This window comes from Hoplias malabaricus, chromosome X1 (assembly GCF_029633855.1).
Source record: "Hoplias malabaricus isolate fHopMal1 chromosome X1, fHopMal1.hap1, whole genome shotgun sequence".
Taxonomy (NCBI): domain Eukaryota; kingdom Metazoa; phylum Chordata; class Actinopteri; order Characiformes; family Erythrinidae; genus Hoplias; species Hoplias malabaricus.
The window spans coordinates 12,071,495-12,090,240 of NC_089818.1; positions in this window are offsets into that span (position 1 = coordinate 12,071,495).

Below are 18,746 nucleotides of genomic sequence, written 5' to 3' on the forward strand. Positions count from 1 at the left end.
CATGCAATTTCTATATAAATCACACCCGACGTCGAATGTTCTTCTCACAGTTTCCTTATAAAAACACACCCTGAGTTCGCAACTGAATTTTTCTAAAAGTAGTCCATCGCATGGGTCTGGCTCTACACGACTCGACACAGCTCGGCTCAGTATGCTTAAAGCTTGCCCACTGGCAGGGCTCCCCCGTAACCCCACACCTCTAACAGGAATCGCTGGCTTTGAAAACGACAACAACGGCGGCGGTTAAGTTGGACGCTGTTTACTCATTGTGTATCCGCGTGCTGTTTATTTTTTTGGACTAAACATATGGCGTTATTTGTGTGCCACAATTCGAACGAGCAAGAAGGTTTCTGCGCGCGCGCGCGGATATTTTTGAGTGAGCAAGGTTTCTGCGCGCGATGTCTTTGACCTGCGCGCTCGCGCCACACTTACAGCCATTACAAAGTGCCTCAGATTCAGCCAATTAGAAACGTCAAATGACAAAGGTAATTTCTGATTGGATGGCTTGACCGCCAAGTGGGAAGGACATACAGGCTGGAGAGCCTTAAATATCAAAAATATCCGTGCGCGCGCAGAAACCACCTTGCTCACTCAAAAATATCCGCGCGCGCGCAGAAACCTTCTTGCTCGTTCGAAATATCCGCGCGCGGGGGTGCAGAATTGTGGCACAAAACTGACGCCATATAAACATGGCCCAAAACTCGAGATAATTTTACGAACTGCCGCTGTGGGTCCGATTAAAAATAAACGTTAAAGCTGCTGTAACTTGATATTTTACAAGCAACGAGCTTGTGCTGGATTTGAATGAGCTCTGCATTTGCTGTGGCCAATTAGCGCTCTGCAGGGTTTACACTTCACCATTATCTTCGTGGTGTAGTGCATTCAATCATTCACTGTGGGCTCACCAGCTCAGCCTGCTTCACTGAAAAAAAAAATTGCAGCGGCTAATACTCTGGAGGAGAATGCCGACTATATACTAAATACAGAAACCCTGATAGCAAGGAGATGGCGGACCACTGAGGGCAAAGTTGTAAGTCCGCTAGTGTTGCACAGCGTTTTCTGACTGGAGTCAAGCTATCCGCACTTTGGAAACTGACGGTCAAGCCATCCGCGCTTCAAATCCGAATGCACGTATAGGCGCGTCATTACGGTTTTTCATTGCGGAGAACACCACATCCGCTTTGGGACAGATAGAGAGTCTGAAACCCGCGTTTGAGCAGCGATGTCTCTGTTACTAAATAAATGCACGCAATGCTAAAATGGACTAAATGGGCTAAAATTAACAAGCCATTTGGAATATATTTCGTTTTAAATCACTTTAAAGAGGCAAAACACGCTTTGCTTTTTATTATTTCATATATTTATGTATTTTTTTTTACTTTTCTATAAACACTTAACTGGCTTTGAATAGTAATCCTGGTGGACATGTAGAAATACAGATTACATTTTACTGTCATTAAACAGAGGTAGCTCACTGTATAATATTCTCATGGATTTATACTGAATACCTACCAATATGGATTTCTCAAAAACTACCCATAATGCCTAAACCATTCCACTGTCATTAAACAGAGGGGCCTCGAGGCTATTACCTGTATGATTTTGGTAGAATTTCACTGTGTACTTTTCTCATAAACTCATACTGAATATTACCAATATGGATTTCTCAAAAATTACCCATAATGCCTAAACCATTCCACTGCCATTAAACAGAGGGACCTCTTGGTTATTAGCTGTATGATTTTGGTAAATTTTCACTGTGTACTTTTCTCATAAAGTCATACTCAATATATACCGATATGGATTTCTCAAGAATTACCCATAATGCCTAAACCATTCTACTCTTATTAAACAGAGTGACCTCTTGGCTATCAGCTGTATGATTTTTACAGAATTTCACTGTATATGCTTCGCGTAGATAAGAAAGATATTTTCTGAAGCCCATGGGAAAGGACCTTGTGCATTTTCATATCATATGGCAAAAGCATTTGAGTTACAGTTGTTTTTCTGTGATGCTTGGAAGGCAGACTGCACAGCTGTTTTTAAACAGAATCTGGAAATACACAGTAATTCAAGTTCTTCATAATTTTGATAATTATTAACGTTCAAGTTGTTAGGATGTTGGAGTTGGTGGGGGGGGGGGTAGAGGTGGTTCGGTATAGGTTGGAAACTAACCCTAGCTGTCTATGTTTTTGAACATAACCTACGTGACAACCAATCAAATGAGAGCATCCATCCGCTACAGAGCAACCCAGAGTACAGCATGCCATACTTATGTAACTGCAGGGAAGAGACCACTGATGCAACAGCAGAATATATAGTGCCTTGCGAAAGTATTTGGCCCCCTTGAACTTTTCAAACTTTTGCCACATTTCAGGATTCAAACAAATATATGAAATTTTAATTTTTCTGTGAAGAATCAACAACAAGTGGGACACAATCGGGAATAAAATAAAATATCAAATAAAAAACTGAAAAGTGGGGCATGCAATATTATTCGGCACCCTTAATAATATTGCATATTTTATTTTATCGGTAAGTGTTCAGTATGACTTTATGAGAGAAATACACAGTGAAATTCTACCAAAATCATACAGTTAATAGCCAAGAGGCCCCTCTGTTTAATGACAGTGGAATGGTTTAGGCATTATGTGTAATTTTTGAGAAATCCTTATTGGTAATATTCAGTATGAGTTTATGAGAAAAGTACACAGTGAAATTCTACCAAAATTATACAGGTAATAGCCTCGGGGTCCCTCTGTTTAATGACAGTACAATGGTTTAGGCATTATGGGTAATTTTTGAGAAATCCATATCGGTAAGTGTTCAGTATGACTTTATGAGAAAAATACACAGTGAAATTCTACCAAAATCATACAGTTAATAGCCAAGAGACCCCTCTGTTTAATGACAGTGGAATGGTTTAGGCATTATGGGTAATTTTTCAGAAATCCATATTGGTAAATGTTCAGTATGAGTTTATGAGAAAAGTACACAGTGAAATTGCACAAAAATCATACAGCTGATAGCCAAGAGGCCCCTCTGTTTAATGGCAGTGGAATGGTTTAGGCATTATGGGTAAATTTGGAGAAACCCATATCAGTATGTATGTAATATGTGTTTCTGAGAAAAGTACACAGTGAAATTCTACCAAAATCATACAGCTGATAGCCAAGAGGTCCCTCTGTTTAATGACAGTACAGTGATTTAGGCATTATGGGTAATGTTTGAGAAATCCATATTGGAATGTATTCAGTATGAGTTTATGAGAAAAATACACAGTGAAATTCTACCAAAATCATACAGTTAATAGCCAAGAGGCCCCTCTGTTTAATGACAGTGGAATGCTTTAGGCATTATGGGTAATTTTTGAGAAATCCATATCGGTAAATGTTCAGTATGAGTTTATGAGAAAAGTACACAGTGAAATTCTACCAAAATCATACAGCTGATAGCCAAGAGGCCCCTCTGTTTAATGACAGTGGAATGGTTTAGGCATTATGGGTAGTTTTTGAGAAATCCATATTGGTACTATTCACTATGTGTTTATGAGAAAAGTACACAGTGAAATTCTACCAAAATCATACAGCTGATAGCCAAGAGGCCCCTCTGTTTAATGACAGTTGAATGGTTTAGGCATTATGGGTAATTTTTGAGAAATCCATATTGGTAATATTCAGTATGAGTTTATGAGAAAAGTACACAGTGAAATTCTACCAAAATCATACAGCTGATAGCCAAGAGGCCCCTCTGTTTAATGACAGTGGAATGGTTTAGGCATTATGGGTAGTTTTTGAGAAATCCATATTGGTAGGTATTCAGTATAAATCCATGAGAATATTATACAGTGAGCCACCTCTGTTTAATGACAGTAAAAGGTAATCTGTATTTCTACATGTCCACCAGGATTACTATTCAAAGCCAGTTAAGTGTTTATAGAAAAGTAAAAAAAAATACATAAATGTATTAAATAATAAAATCAAAGCGTGTTTTGCCTCTTTAAAGTGATTTAAAACGAAATATATTCCAAATGGCTTGTTAATTTTAGCCCATTTAGTCCATTTTAGCATTGCGTGCATTTATTTAGTAACAGAGACATCGCTGCTCAAACGCGGGTTTCAGACTCTCTATCTGTCCCAAAGCGGATGTGGTGTTTTCCGCAATGAAAAACCGTAATGACGCGCCTATACGTGCATTCGGATTTGAAGCGCGGATGGCTTGACTCCAGTGTTTTACTGGTGGACCACTGGTGATTAAAACTGAATTTTAGACAAAATGACACATTTTAGCACTTTTCCATTGACAGTCCAATTTACATTTTTTTCTTTCATTATGTTCTTTTGTTATCCTTTATAAATAAGATTAGTAAATAATTTTAATTCAACATTTTTAGTATAATCGTTTTATATCAGACATATTCATCTCTCATAGTTGTTGGTAACATTATGAGTTTGTTTTCTGGAATAAAAGTCTGAATTTTTAAAATCTGTTTGAGGAGATTAAAAATTAGTTATATCCTGTAGAGGAAAGTAATCTGAGTGGTCCGATAGTGGACCAACAGTGGTGTGCCAGCCTTTTTATGCCAGTGGACCGATACATGCTCACTGTCTGGGTATGGGGTTTAATATTAAATTCAGCTTAAGATGTTCTGTTTTAAAGAGAAATAACAGAGGGTACCAAATGGCGCCGACGACAGTGGCAGCATCTCGAGGTAGCTCCGTCTCCGCGTGTTTTTTCTAAGTCTTTGTTTACTTTTTTATCTTGCAACTTTTTGGTTACACACCTTGAGGAGTGTTTTATTATATCCTATGGATATGGACCGATCACAACGACCCAGCGACAGCAAACTTGTGTACACAAGGAATCAGCTGATTGCACTACGGAAGAACGCTGGCAGAGTTAACGTAAACATCCCGGAGGAGCTATGGCGCTTTAGAGGGTGCCGTGCGGGGATTAAAGTGAAGACAAGGCGGCGGGAGAAGAAGTGGAGATACAAGCCCGCAGTTCCTTCGATGGTGATGGGAAACGTGAACTCTCTGGCTAACAAGTCTGACGAACTGGCTGCCTTGGTAAGAGACCAAAAGTTATACAGAGAGTGTAGCCTGCTATGCTTTACGGAGACATGGCTAACTAGCCAAATCCCCACTGTTAACGTTGAGCTGCCCGGCTTCAGTGTGGCTCGCTTGGACAGAGACGGTAAACTTTCTGACAAGAAGAAGGGAGGTGGACTGGTGATGTACATTAACAACAGATGGTGCAATCCCAGACATGTTACAGTGAAGGAGACTGTATGCTGTAAGGATGTGGAGTTACTGGCGGTCAGTCTTCGACCGTACTACATGCCGAGAGAATTCTCGCACGCCATTGTGGTGTGTGTTTATGTTCTGCCGCGTGCTCTTCCGGACAGAGCGTGTGACGTCATCCACTCAATAATCGCTAGGCTGCAAACTCAACACACTGATGCATTTTTTGCGATCTCGGGCGACTTCAATCACATAACACTGGACTCCACTCTCACGAATTTCTACCAGTTTGTCAACTGCCCTACTCGAAAAAACAGAACAATAGACCTCATGTACGCAAATTTGAGGGATGCATACAGTGCCACGCCACTCCCCCCGCTGGGGAAGTCAGACAACAAACTCATTCATCTACAGCCAATGTACAAGCCCAAAGTACAGAGGCTACCAGCCACCACACGCACCTTCAGGAAATGGACACCTGAAGCAGGTGAGGCTCTGAGAGACTGCTTCGGATCCACAGACTGGAGTGTGCTGCAGAGTGGGGAGGACTTAGAGGAGGTCACACACTGCACTAAAGACTACCTGAACTTCTGTATGGACATTGTTGTTCCCACGAGAACTGTACGCTGCTTTCCCAACAACAAGCCTTGGATTACCAGCAATGTCAATGCCCTTCTCAATAGGAAGAAAATGGCGTTTAGAGAGGGGGACATGGCAGAGCTGAGGCGCGTACAAGGGGAACTCAAAGTTAAGCTGAAAGAGACTAAGGAGGACTACAGAAAGAAGGTGGAACAGAAGCTGCAGGAGAACAACATGAGGGAGGTTTGGGATGGTATGAAGACCATCACTGGCCTCAAAAAGAGCAGCAGTTCTGTGGAGGGGGATCTAGACATGGCGAAACAGCTGAACCAGTTCTACTGCAGGTTTGACCGCCCTGATCCGGATCCAGCTCCAGCTTCGATGGCAGTGGTATGCCAGCCACCCCTTACTGACTCACTGCTCTTGTGTGCTTGCCCGACCAACCAACACCTCCTTAACACTCTAGGCGACCCCCATCACAGGCTATCACACCCCTCCCTCACACAGTGTCAATGGCTGCAGTCAACAGCCATCAGTCTCCAGCCATCCAACTACCCCCCGAGACAATCACCTCCCCTGCCCCTATCCCCCTTCCCCCCATCGTCACGGCTGATCATGTCAGAGGACAGCTGAGGAGACTACAACCTGGTAAGGCTGCTGGGCTGGACAGACTGTGTCCAAGGCTGCTCAAGGCCTGTGCTGCTGAACTGGGTGAGCCACTGAAGCACATCTTCAACCTGAGTCTCCGTCTTGGACGAGTTCCAACACTGTGGAAGACATCATGTCTCACCCCTGTCCCTAAGAAGTGAATTTAACGACTACAGGCCTGTGGCTCTAACATCACATGTGATGAAGACAATGGAGAGACTGGTCTTATGCTTACTGAGACCCCAGGTACGCCATGCACTGGACCCACTAGCTTGCATACCAGGAGAAAGTGGGCGTGGAGGACGCCATCACTTATCTCCTACACAGGACACATTCACACCTGGACAAGGGGAACAGTGCTGTGAGAATCATGTTCTTTGACTTCTCAAGCGCTTTCAACACCATCCAACCTCTCAGACTGGGAGACAAGCTCCAACAGATGGGTGTGGACGCTCACCTGGTAACCTGGATTACAGATTATCTGTTAGAGCGGCCACAGTACGTGAGACTGAAGAACTGTCTCTCCGACACTATGATCTGCAGCACAGGAGCTCCGCAAGGAACTGTGCTCTCACCAGTCCTGTTCACCCTGTACACATCTGACTTCTGCTACAACACTGAGTCGTGCCACATGCAGAGGTTCTCTGATGATACTGCGATTGTGGGGTGTATCAGGAACGAGCAGGAGGAGGAGTACATGAGCCTGGTGGAGGTCTTTGTGCAATGGTGCAAACTGAACCACCTCCAACTGAACACTTCAAAGACCAAGGAGATGGTGGTGGACTTCCGCAGGTTAAAGCCTGTCCTGCTACCAGTCACCATCGATGGGGTCGACGTGGAGGTGGTGGACATCTATAAGTATCTGGGCTTACACCTAGACAATAAACTGGACTGGTCAGCCAACACTGAAGCACTCTACAAGAAAGGGCAGAGCAGGCTGTACTTCCTGAGGAGGTTGGGGTCCTTCAATGTCTGCAGTAAGCTCCTCAGGATGTTTTACCAGACTGTTGTTGCCAGTGTCCTCTTTTATGCTGTGGTATGCTGGGGAGGAAGCATAAAGAAGAGGGATGCTGGGCGACTAGACAGGCTGGTTAAGAAAGCTGGCTCTGTGGTGGGGGCTGAACTGGAGTGCATCACTTCCATATCAAACAAGAGGACCCTGAACAAACTGATTAGCATCTTGGACAATGAGTGCCATCCACTCCACAGTATCATAACCAAGCAGAAGAGCTTGATCAGCTGGAGACTTCGCTCACTGCCAGGCTCAACTGACAGACTGAGGAAGTCATTTGTCCCCAGGGCTATTGAGCTGTTCATTGCTTCACTAAAGGGGAGAGGAGAGTTGGACTTCTCTGCATAGTCTGTCTGCCCGTCCAACACCACCACCACCTCCACCTCCTCCATATTTGCACATGTGTACCTAACTGGACAATAGACAGGTCAACCACTGGACAGGTCAACCACTGGACAAGTCAACCAACTCATCTACCTCATGTGTACCTTAATCTGACAGCTACAATAGTAGGTGTATACTTAATACAGGTACATTGCACTGAATTGCCTTGCACTATTTTATTTAATATATTTATTTCTAATTCTGAAATTGCACTGTACTTATATTGCACATTCCATACCCTTTGCACTATCCACACTTTTTCAACTTTTAAATCATATGCTGCACTAAAGAGATCATCCCCAGCTGCTCACAGTATCACAGATTCTTGCCAGGCTATGTTTGATTATTCTGACTTTTGATTGAATATTCTTAAGCACACTGTCAACTTCTTGGGTATTTGATTTTGATATTTGTTTTTGTTTTTTTGTTTTTTTAAATTTTATTAGTCCATTGCTGTTTAGTGATTGTTGTATGTGATGTCTAAGTTTGTAAGCTACTGAGACCTTGAATTTCCCCTGGGGATCAATAAAGTCAATCTATCTATCTATCTAAATGGCTTAGCTAAGCGCCATTCAAACGAATGGACGGAAGTTAATAGAATCTAAGTTAACTCTAAACAGTTCTGTCGATTAAAGCTTTATATTAGTATTTACAGGTTTGTTCGTGTGAATATGGGTATTAGGTACAGTTTAAAATGTGATGTGCCAACATATTGAAAATATAAATTTTCTTTGCCAGGGACTGGAGCCGTCTCTGGGATTAATGAGGACACGGCAGAAGTTGTGTCCCCTTTGGAGAACAAGGCGCATATCCATGCTTAACATTTCTATATAGTGAAATATTAAATATATTTAAATATATATGTAAACTGGGGAAAAATGTATAATTAACTGGTAGTTGGGTCATTCCTACAGTATGGTGTCTTTTGCATCCCCAGTATTGATCACTGTATTTGTCCTGTCCTCGAATGAAGAGCCTTGCTTAGACTGACAGGCAGTCTTAACTCCTCCAATAACCGCACAGACAAGAGTATCTCTCTGTTTACTTTAGGCACCTGGAGTAGGGTAAAACTTAGAAGGAAATCAACATGACATTTTGTTATATTCTATATCTAGAAATATAGCTGAATACAACAACTGAAATGGCTAATGACTTAGTTAATAGATGTGGAATGTAAGCATTGGACATAACATCAATTGAAATATATTAATTGAATTGGCAATTAAATTGGATAATTATACATATTCTGGACATGTATAATAAGCACAGGGGTGATTAGCATACAATAAATCAATCTCTTAAATTCACCTTTAACCTATGCAAACATTCCAAATACTCATCAATATAGAGAAATAAATAGTAGAAACAACTTCCTACATACCGACAATGGCTTCTAAAGACAAAATATAGAAGAAATACGTTTTAAAGATAAAACAGGGATGAAAGACATGCATCTGTTAAAGGGGCAATCTGTGATATTGACACCAAGCATTTAAAAACGGAACTATAATGGTTTCAAAACTGCAGAGAGGTGTCTGCCTTTGTTCCCTAACTTCTTATTGAATATTCATTTCTACATTAAACAGCTATGCAAATCGTAAATAGGTGAATATGCGAGGCTTTTCAAACACAATTCTTCTTAATTTGTTTAACACAAACACGGAGAAACATGAATCTGCATCAGTTTCTTTAAAATAAACAATGGCATTTACTCTTTTCTATAATGTTATTCACTTTCTTCGTGTAAAACACAAAACACATTCTGAGCACCTCAATCATTGCTATACCTATTCTTACTTAAAACGCACAACCTATGGCGTTTACTCCTTTTAATCTATTCATAAGAGTCGGTTCAGGAGAAAATTATTTCTGGCTCTGTTCTGAAGTGTTGCTGCTGGTAAACTGCCTGCTTGTAAATAGAGATTTTTAGAAGGGCAGTGGGGCTTTTGTGTCTAGTAAAATATAAAATTAATTAGGTATGAAAGATTCCGTCCCAAGCTTTGGGTTTGGACAGGCCTGAATTTGAAATGGGACGATGACACATCTAAATGTCATATAACAGAGCTCTGTGGGGGCTTGCTTTCACACTTTTCAGAAAATGAACATTAACTACATTAATATTATTACCTGGAATATAAATGGGTCAGGGTCACCCATGTAGTTTTGTAAGGACAAAATATGCTGATGACCTTCAGGATTATTCAAGTCTCAGAACTAAAAGAGGGGATACTGAGATTTCCTCTGACAATGATTTATGAACACCATAAAACAATCCCCACGCCCTCATGGTCGAACCATGACCCATGATGGACTTATGTGATATCACCACTGATATCCATCACCCTAAATGTCTGGTAGAATCTTTGAGGAGATCAGCAGATGTCCCTCTCCTCTTGGCTGTTAAGTGATTCAGCTTACTTTTATCTCAACTTTTCTTTTCAGCCTAAAGAGTGCGTTTTGATGCATTCAATATAAAAAAATCTTCTTTCCTCTTTTCAGCATTAAGCAAACACATCCATCAAATTTGTTTTGTAACTAATTTGTGTAACTAAGACTATCGCACTTGATGGTAAGGACCCTCAGTTGAAGTGAAGCATTCTTGGAAAATTGGAGAAACAAGCGTGGACCAACAGCACTCCCAAGTGGACAGTCTGAAGAACAAAACTTCACAGGACACTTTTTAGTTCTTTGTGCTTTGTGTTTACATATATGGCAAGCCACTGAAATATTTAATGAACTTTGATGTATATGGATAGGGATAACCACACCCTGGATAGGATTGTGAAACAAAACCCATTCAAAAATATGGGAGAGATTCACAAAGACTGGACTGCAGCTGGTGCTTCAAGAACCACAACGCACAGACACATGCAAGACATAGGTTTCAGCTGTCGCATTCCTTGTGTCAAGCCACTCTTGAACAAGAGACAGTGTCAAAAGCGTCTCGCTTCCAAAAAGGACTGGACTGCTGCTGAGTGGTCCACAGTTATGTTCTCTGATGAAAGTAAATTTTGCATTTCCTTTGGAAATCAAGGTCCCAGAGTCTGCAGGAAGACAGAAGCACAGAATCCATGTTGCTTGAGATCCAGTGTAAAGTTTCCACAGTCAGTGATGGTTTGGGGTGTCATGTCATCTGCTGGTGTTGGCCTACTGTGTTTTCTGAGGTCCAAGGTCAACGTAGCCGTCTACCAGGAAATGTTAGAGCACTTTATGCTTCCTGCTGCTGACCAACTTTATGGAGATGCAGCTTTCATTTTCCAACAGGACTTGGCACCTGCTAACAGTACCTGGTTTAAGGACTATGGTATCCCTGTTCTTAATTGTCCAGCAAACTCCCCTGACTTTAACCATATAGAATGTCTATAGGGTATTATGAACAGGAAGATGCAACAATGCAGAAGAGCTGAAGGCCATTATCAGAGCAACCTGGGCTCTCATAACATCTGAGCAGTGCCACAGCCTGGCATGGCATCCCCATTGCTGCAGTAATTCAGACAAAAGAAGCCCCAACTAAGTAATGAGTGCTGTACATGCTCATACTTTTCATGTTCATACTTTTTAGTTGGCCAGCATTTCTAAAAATCCCTTTTTTTTGCATTGTCCTTAAGTAATATTCTAATTTTCTGAGATACTGAATTTGGGGTTTTCATTAGTTGTCAGTTATAATCATCAAATTAAAAGAAATAAACACTTGAAATATCAGTCTGTTTCACTTTCTGAATGGAAAACACACATGGTTTCTTTATAAAACACCCTAAAAGCTGTGTGAACAGCAGAATTACATAGTGTGACCTGCAGGTGGCAGACAAGAAACATGAAACAAAATAATCAAATAACTCTAAAACAGCACAAAAATTATGCCATGGTCCGGATCCGGGCTGCAGTGATTGAGAGTGTGGATGTGTTTTAATGAGAGTCCTGTTGCCATAAATAATAAACACACCCTTCAGAGTCAGAGAGAGTCCCGGCTCGGTGTAGTTCTGGTCTCAGATCTGGATGTTTCTGCTCTCTGGGCTGGTTTCTCAGAAGAGTCCAGAGAAGCAAATTAATTTTCAGAGTTTCGCAAGAACTAGAACCAGGGCCAAAACGAGATGAGCAGAGCTGCGTGAGATTCTGCAGGAGAGACTTGATGCAGCTCAGAGACATCCCCGAGGATCTGGACAGAAATGGGGAGTAACAGTGTAAAATGTACAGCTTTATAAAAATGAACCTGTTTACTGGACCCTGCTCCATCAGTGACCAGACACCACTGGAGTTCTGACCTCTACAGATGGAGCAAAACTGACCGTGTTTGAGACATCCCCTGTGGGGGATGTTGATTTAATTTTTGTGTACAGAATGGAAAAATCCCACCCTATTTCCCATGCCTTGGTTCACCCCAAGCATTATGGGACTTTCTTGGTCCTGTCCTCCCCCAAAGTTCTGCTACCCTCCAGAGACCTGGAACAGAGCAGAAAGTATTTTGGCCAAGCCTCTGTCGTTGGCTGCCGTCCAGGCCTCTGTCCACCGCTCCATGGTCAGTATTTAATGTTAATGAAAGAGGCTGTGTCTCATTTTTCACACTTGCAGCCTTGTGGTCAGAGTGATGGCCTGGTTTATTAAATATTCCCTCTCAGTTCTCACCAGTGCTCCCTATCAGAACATACTCCCCTAACACCACATCCACATTGTGCACCACATCCTAGCACACACCAGCCCAGACCAAATGGTGCCCCTTGTGTGCATGTGAGGACCACAAGTCTGTAGGGAGCAGTGTCATGCTTATGAGCACCCTCTCGCTGAGGACGCAACCTGCGCTTTACAGTGGCTTATTACAAACAGTCAGACTATTTGTTTATAAGTTTCTGAACCTCAGACACTCAAACCCAATCCTGACCTAAGTGTGCACTTAAGAGAAGGCCATAGTGCACAGGGAAAATTTTGGGATGTGAAGGGAGGCAAACAGGATTCAGAGGAAATTCAGAGAAGATTGTCCTCCACCCATGTCGCTAACCGATTTGTGCAACTTGCCCAATTTAGACGGCACATGTGCTGACCTTAACACATATAGCTTATAACAGCAAAGACACTGTTTTCCAAAACAAAGAAGGGCTCCATATTCAAGAATGAGTAACTTTGAGCACACATAAACATTACTTAGCTTTTTTTGACCAGGCTCTGCTATCGCCGAGGCCCCACTCAGCAGCTCTGTGGGGGTAACGCGAGAAGCAGGGAGGGTAGCTCCGCCCACTGCTAATCAGCGTATATTTGCATGTTATTCAGCTTGAAAATGAAAATTAAAAAGATCAGCAGTAGGTGGCATGTTTATTTTAGAGGTGGGCGATACTGAGTTTTGGTATCAATCCGATACCAAGTAAGTACAGGGCCAGTATTGCCGATATCGATACCGATACCGCTAGGGGCTGCGAGAGAAAAAAATACTTTTTACACAAGTATTGATCAATACCAATACCAGCGAAATTGTCAGTGAAACGCCTACAGAGCTGAAAATGGAATCTTAAACGGTCACTTTGACTTTTATTTTTCCATTTTTCATTTTCATTTTAATTTTGTCCCATTTGTTGCATAATTAGTTGAAAATGAAAAGCTATATACACATTTATTTTCATTTTAATTTTGTTATTATATTTGCACACGTTTGGAGAAAGGAATGGCAAAACAGTTTTTGCATTTTATTTATTTAATTAATTTCAATTTTGGCAGGATTTAATTCCCATAGGGAACCGACCCAGCCACCCCCAACCTTGTAGTCAGCATCTTCATTATCTGTAACCACTTGTCCAGTTCAGGGTCACGGTGGCTCCAGAGCCTACCTGGAATCAGGAAGGCAGGAATATACCCTGGAGGGGGCGCCAGTCCTTCACAGGGCAACACACACACATTCACCTACGGACACTTTTGAGTCACCAATCCACCTATCAATGTGTGTTTTTCGACCGTGGGAGGAAACCGGAGCACCCAGAAGAACACACCGACTCCTCACAGTCACCCAGAGCAGGACTCGAACCCACAACCTCCAGGTCCTTGGAGCTGTGTGACTGCGACACTACCTGCTGCGCCACCGTGCCGCCTGTTAAGCAGCTCTTTTTGTGGAAAGAAACTGTGACTAGGCAATTGGTATCGTGGGTCAGGAATTTTAATCAGCCTTTTGGAGCCCTTCTGCTCTACTGCTGAGATCGGGAGAACAGCCTTTGCTATGTAGTAAACTACCACACCACTTCATACTTTACTTTCTGTAAAGCACAGCATTAGCTAATGAAGCTTGCAATGCTGTCTGAACTGGTTTAGTGGTACTGGGACGTGAATGCTTCAACAGTAGCAACAGCACCTCAGAGTTTAACAGCTTCTTTGTAAAGACGTTTTGTGCTTTTGTTGTAAGTGGTGAAATAGGTTGGTAGTACTAGAGCATTTTAATAGCGCATTCCTTTCGGCATTCCCTGCAGATAGTCCGTTTCCGAACTGCTGTTCTTCTTTGTATAGGCTAACTCCGCTTCATGCTCTGTATTACTCAACCTCCAATTTTTGTGTGTGTGCGTGTGTGTGTGAGAGAACGCGGGTGGGGGCGGGGCTGTGAGCAGAGTGAAGCAGACAAGCTGAGCAGAGCACAGCCTCATAGTGAGAGAACAGAATGGCACTGTACAAGACTCAGAACAATTTAAAAACTTTAAATATCGTTATAAATGATATAGCCTCACTCCATTTCCCGCTCTGTTCTATCCCGATATATTTTAACATATCGATATACCGCCCAGCCCTACCGAAAAGTGCTCAAATTAGCTGCTGCTTAGTTATCAGTGTGTGAAAGAGGCAAGGTGATTAGGCCATTTTACAGGAAAATAAGCATACACACAAACATTACATGGACGTCACAACACACCAAACTTCTCACAGACAGTCACCCAGAGTGGCACTTGAACCCACAACCTCCAGGTCCGACACTACCTGCTATCCCACCGTGATACTATCTCATAATAACGAGGCGCTTATCTTATAATAACTATATACTGTTGTGGCTGTGTATGGTTCTTCCACATGCTAGTGAAGCTCCTTTTTCTTAAATGAATAAATTATTAAATTTCCAAAATGTCTTGTTTCTTCAATCTTCAATCATCCAGTCCACCAAACACCAAATGAGTCAATGGCAGAATAAGCTGTTTGGCATTGGCAGAGAGGATTTGCCAAATATGATCAGAATATTGTCTTGGGGGAATCTTTCAGCAACACAGTGAGAATAATAAATTGCATGTAAAAATGAGCAAAACCTAGAAACCGCTGTAACTCCTTTACAGAAGTGGGAACTGGCCAACATATGATTGCTTCAACTTTTGGTTGCTCATGATTACCCCATTAGAACTTATGACATAACCTAGAAATGACACAGACATTTTTCACCTTTAACAAACTGTCACTCTAAACCTGAATACATTAGCAGAACTTAAAAAATTAAGGTTATCAGTTGCCATAATTTTTTTTAAGTTCATAAACTCAAATGCCAGATGTATGCATACACATTTACTTTAAGTGTTTATTGGTTAATAAAACTCAAAATATATACATTTCTGGTACTCAATGCCATTAAGTACTACTAACTAATCTAACCATAAATTAATTCATTGTCTGTAACCAAGGTGCCAGACCATCACAGGGCACCACACTCACACCTATAGACACTCTTGCTTGGCCAGTCCACCTACCAAACATGTGTTTTTGCACTGTGGGGGAACACACCAAACTCCTCAGGGCAGTGACCCGATGCTGGTCTTAAACCTACAAACCGGATTCCAAAAAGTTGGGACACTAAACAAATTGTGAATAAAAACTGAATGCAATGATGTGGAGGTGCCAACATCTAATATTTTATTCAGAATAGAACACAAATCACAGATCAAAAATTTTAACTGAGAGAATGTATCATTTTAAGGGAAAAATATGTTGTTTCAAAATTTCATGGCGTCAACAAATCCCCAAAAAGTTGGGACAAGGCCATTTTTTACCACTGTGTGGCATCCCCCCTTCTTCTTACAACACTCAACCGACGTCTGGGGACAGAGAAAACCAGTTTTTCTCATGTTTAGAGATAGGAATGCTCTCCCATTCATGTCTAATACAGGCCTCTAACTGTTAAATCATCTTGGGCCTTCTTTGTCGCACCTTCCTCTTTATGATGCGCCAAATGTTCTCTATAGGTGAAAGATCTGGACTGCAGGCTGGCCATTTCAGTACCCGGATCCTTCTCCTACGTAGCCATGATGTTGTGATTGCTGCAGAATGTGGTCTGGCATTATCTTGTTGAAAAATGCAGGGTCTTCCCTGAAAGAGATGACGTCTAGATGGGAGCATATGTTGTTCTAGAACCTGAACATAGTTCTGTGCATTAATAGTGCCTTTCCAGACATGCAAGCTGCCCATGCCGCAAGCACTCATGCAACCCCATACCATTAGTGATGCAGGCTTCTGAACGGAGCGTTGATAACAACTTGGGTTATCCTTGTCCTCTCTGGTCTGGATGACATGGCGTCCCAGTGTTCCATAAAGAACTTCAAATCGTGACTCATCCAAAGAGAAGAGGCCCACTTACACAGCTGGTCTGGACCCTAGCTTCACTAACACACATTAACCCCCATCAGGACCAGTCTGAATCGCCACCTATAGGAGTCAACCAAATTCTAACACTCCAAAAACACAGCTAACAGGGAACGTTCCCACAACTTTAGTTAATGTTATGTAAAGGTTATCCTAATATTAGATGCAAAAGTTCTTACAGTAACATCAATGGAATTTTCCATAAACATTATTTGACCTTGATAAATGTTCTCCCTATGTTAGTCTGAAATTTTCCATGTGAACATTACATGAACATTCTTTTAACATGTTTTAATAGAAATAGTCTAAATAAGTATATGTATGGTATTCTTTAGACACATATTAGGAAAGAGTAACCTGTTTTACCTCAATCTTTGAGATAAGGTACCCCATTGAAAGATCTGGATCCATTGGTTGTGTTCAAATACTTTAATATATTTCTTTTTGTCTTATTACAAATCGAATTCCAAAAAAGTTGGGACACTAAACAAATTGTGAATAAAAACTGAATGCAATGATGTGGAGATGGCAAATGTCAATATTTTATTCGTAATAGAACATAGATGACAGATCAAAAGTTTAATCTGAGTAAATGTAACATTTTAAAGGAAAAATATGTTGATTCAAAATTTCACAGTGTCAACAAATCCCAAAAAAGTTGGGACAAGAAGCAATAAGTGGCTGGTAAAAGGAAATTGAGCATATAACGAAAAGATGGAAGACCAATTAAGACTAATTAGGTCAATTGACAACATGATTGTGTATAAAAAGAACTTCTCAGAGTGTCAGTGTCTCTCTGAAGCCAAGATGGTAAGAGGATCACCAATTCCACCATTGTTGCGCAGAAAGATAGTGCAGCGATACCAGAATGGTGTTACCCAGCGTAAAATAGCAAAGACTTTTAAGTTATCATCATCAACCGTGCATAACATCATCAAAAGATTCAGAGAATCTGGAACAATTGCTGTGCATAAGGGTCAAGACCGTAAAACTCTACTGGATGCTTGTGATCTCCGGGCCCTTAAACGTCACTGCACCTCTAACAGGAATGCCACTGTCAAGGAAATAACAGAATGGGCTCAGGAATACTTCCAGAAAGCATTGTCAGTGAACACAATCCACCGTGCCATCCGCCGTTGCCAGCTGAAACTCTACAGTGCAAAGAGGAAGCCATTTCTAAGCAAGTATTTTGGAATTCGGTTTGTAATAAGACAAAAAGAAATATATTAAAGTATTTGAACACAACCAATGGATCCAGATCTTTCAATGGGGTACCTTATCTCAAAGATTGAGGTAAAACAGGTTACTCTTTCCTAATATATGTCTAAAGAATACCATACATATACTTATTTAGACTATTTCTATTAAAACATGTTAAAAGAATGTTCATGTAATGTTCACATGGAAAATTTCAGACTAACATAGGGAGAACATTTATCAAGGTCAAATAATGTTTATGGAAAATTCCATTGATGTTACTGTAAGAACTTTTGCATCTAATATTAGGATAACCTTTACATAACATTAACTAAAGTTGTGGGAACGTTCCCTGTTAGCTGTGTTTTTGGAGTGTTAGAATTTGGTTGACTCCTATAGGTGGCGATTCAGACTGGTCCTGATGGGGGTTAATGTGTGTTAGTGAAGCTAGGGTCCAGACCAGCTGTGTAAGTGGGCCTCTTCTCTTTGGATGAGTCACGATTTGAAGTTCTTTATGGAACACTGGGACGCCATGTCATCCAGACCAGAGAGGACAAGGATAACCCAAGTTGTTATCAACGCTCCGTTCAGAAGCCTGCATCACTGATGGTATGGGGTTGCATGAGTGCTTGCGGCATGGGCAGCTTGCATGTCTGGAAAGGCACTATTAATGCACAGAACTATGTTCAGGTTCTAGAACAACATATGCTCCCATCTAGACGTCATCTCTTTCAGGGAAGACCCTGCATTTTTCAACAAGATAATGCCAGACCACATTCTTTAGTCTCTTTCCAAAATGTCTCCCTGTTCACTAATCTTTCTCCACCACAGTCTCATACAGCCCTTCCATACAGTTTGATATACCCTCCATCACAATCTGATACTCCACCCCAACCACAGTTTGATACTCCACCTCCACCACAGTCCAAAAATCCATCTCCACCACAGTTTGATACTCCACCTCCACCAGAGCCTGATACACCCCCTCCATCACAGTCTGATAAAGCCCCTCCATCAGTCAATTCGACTTCCAAGACAGTCAGATACACTCATTCCATTACAGTCTGATATAGCTTGTCAATCACAGTCCAATACACGAC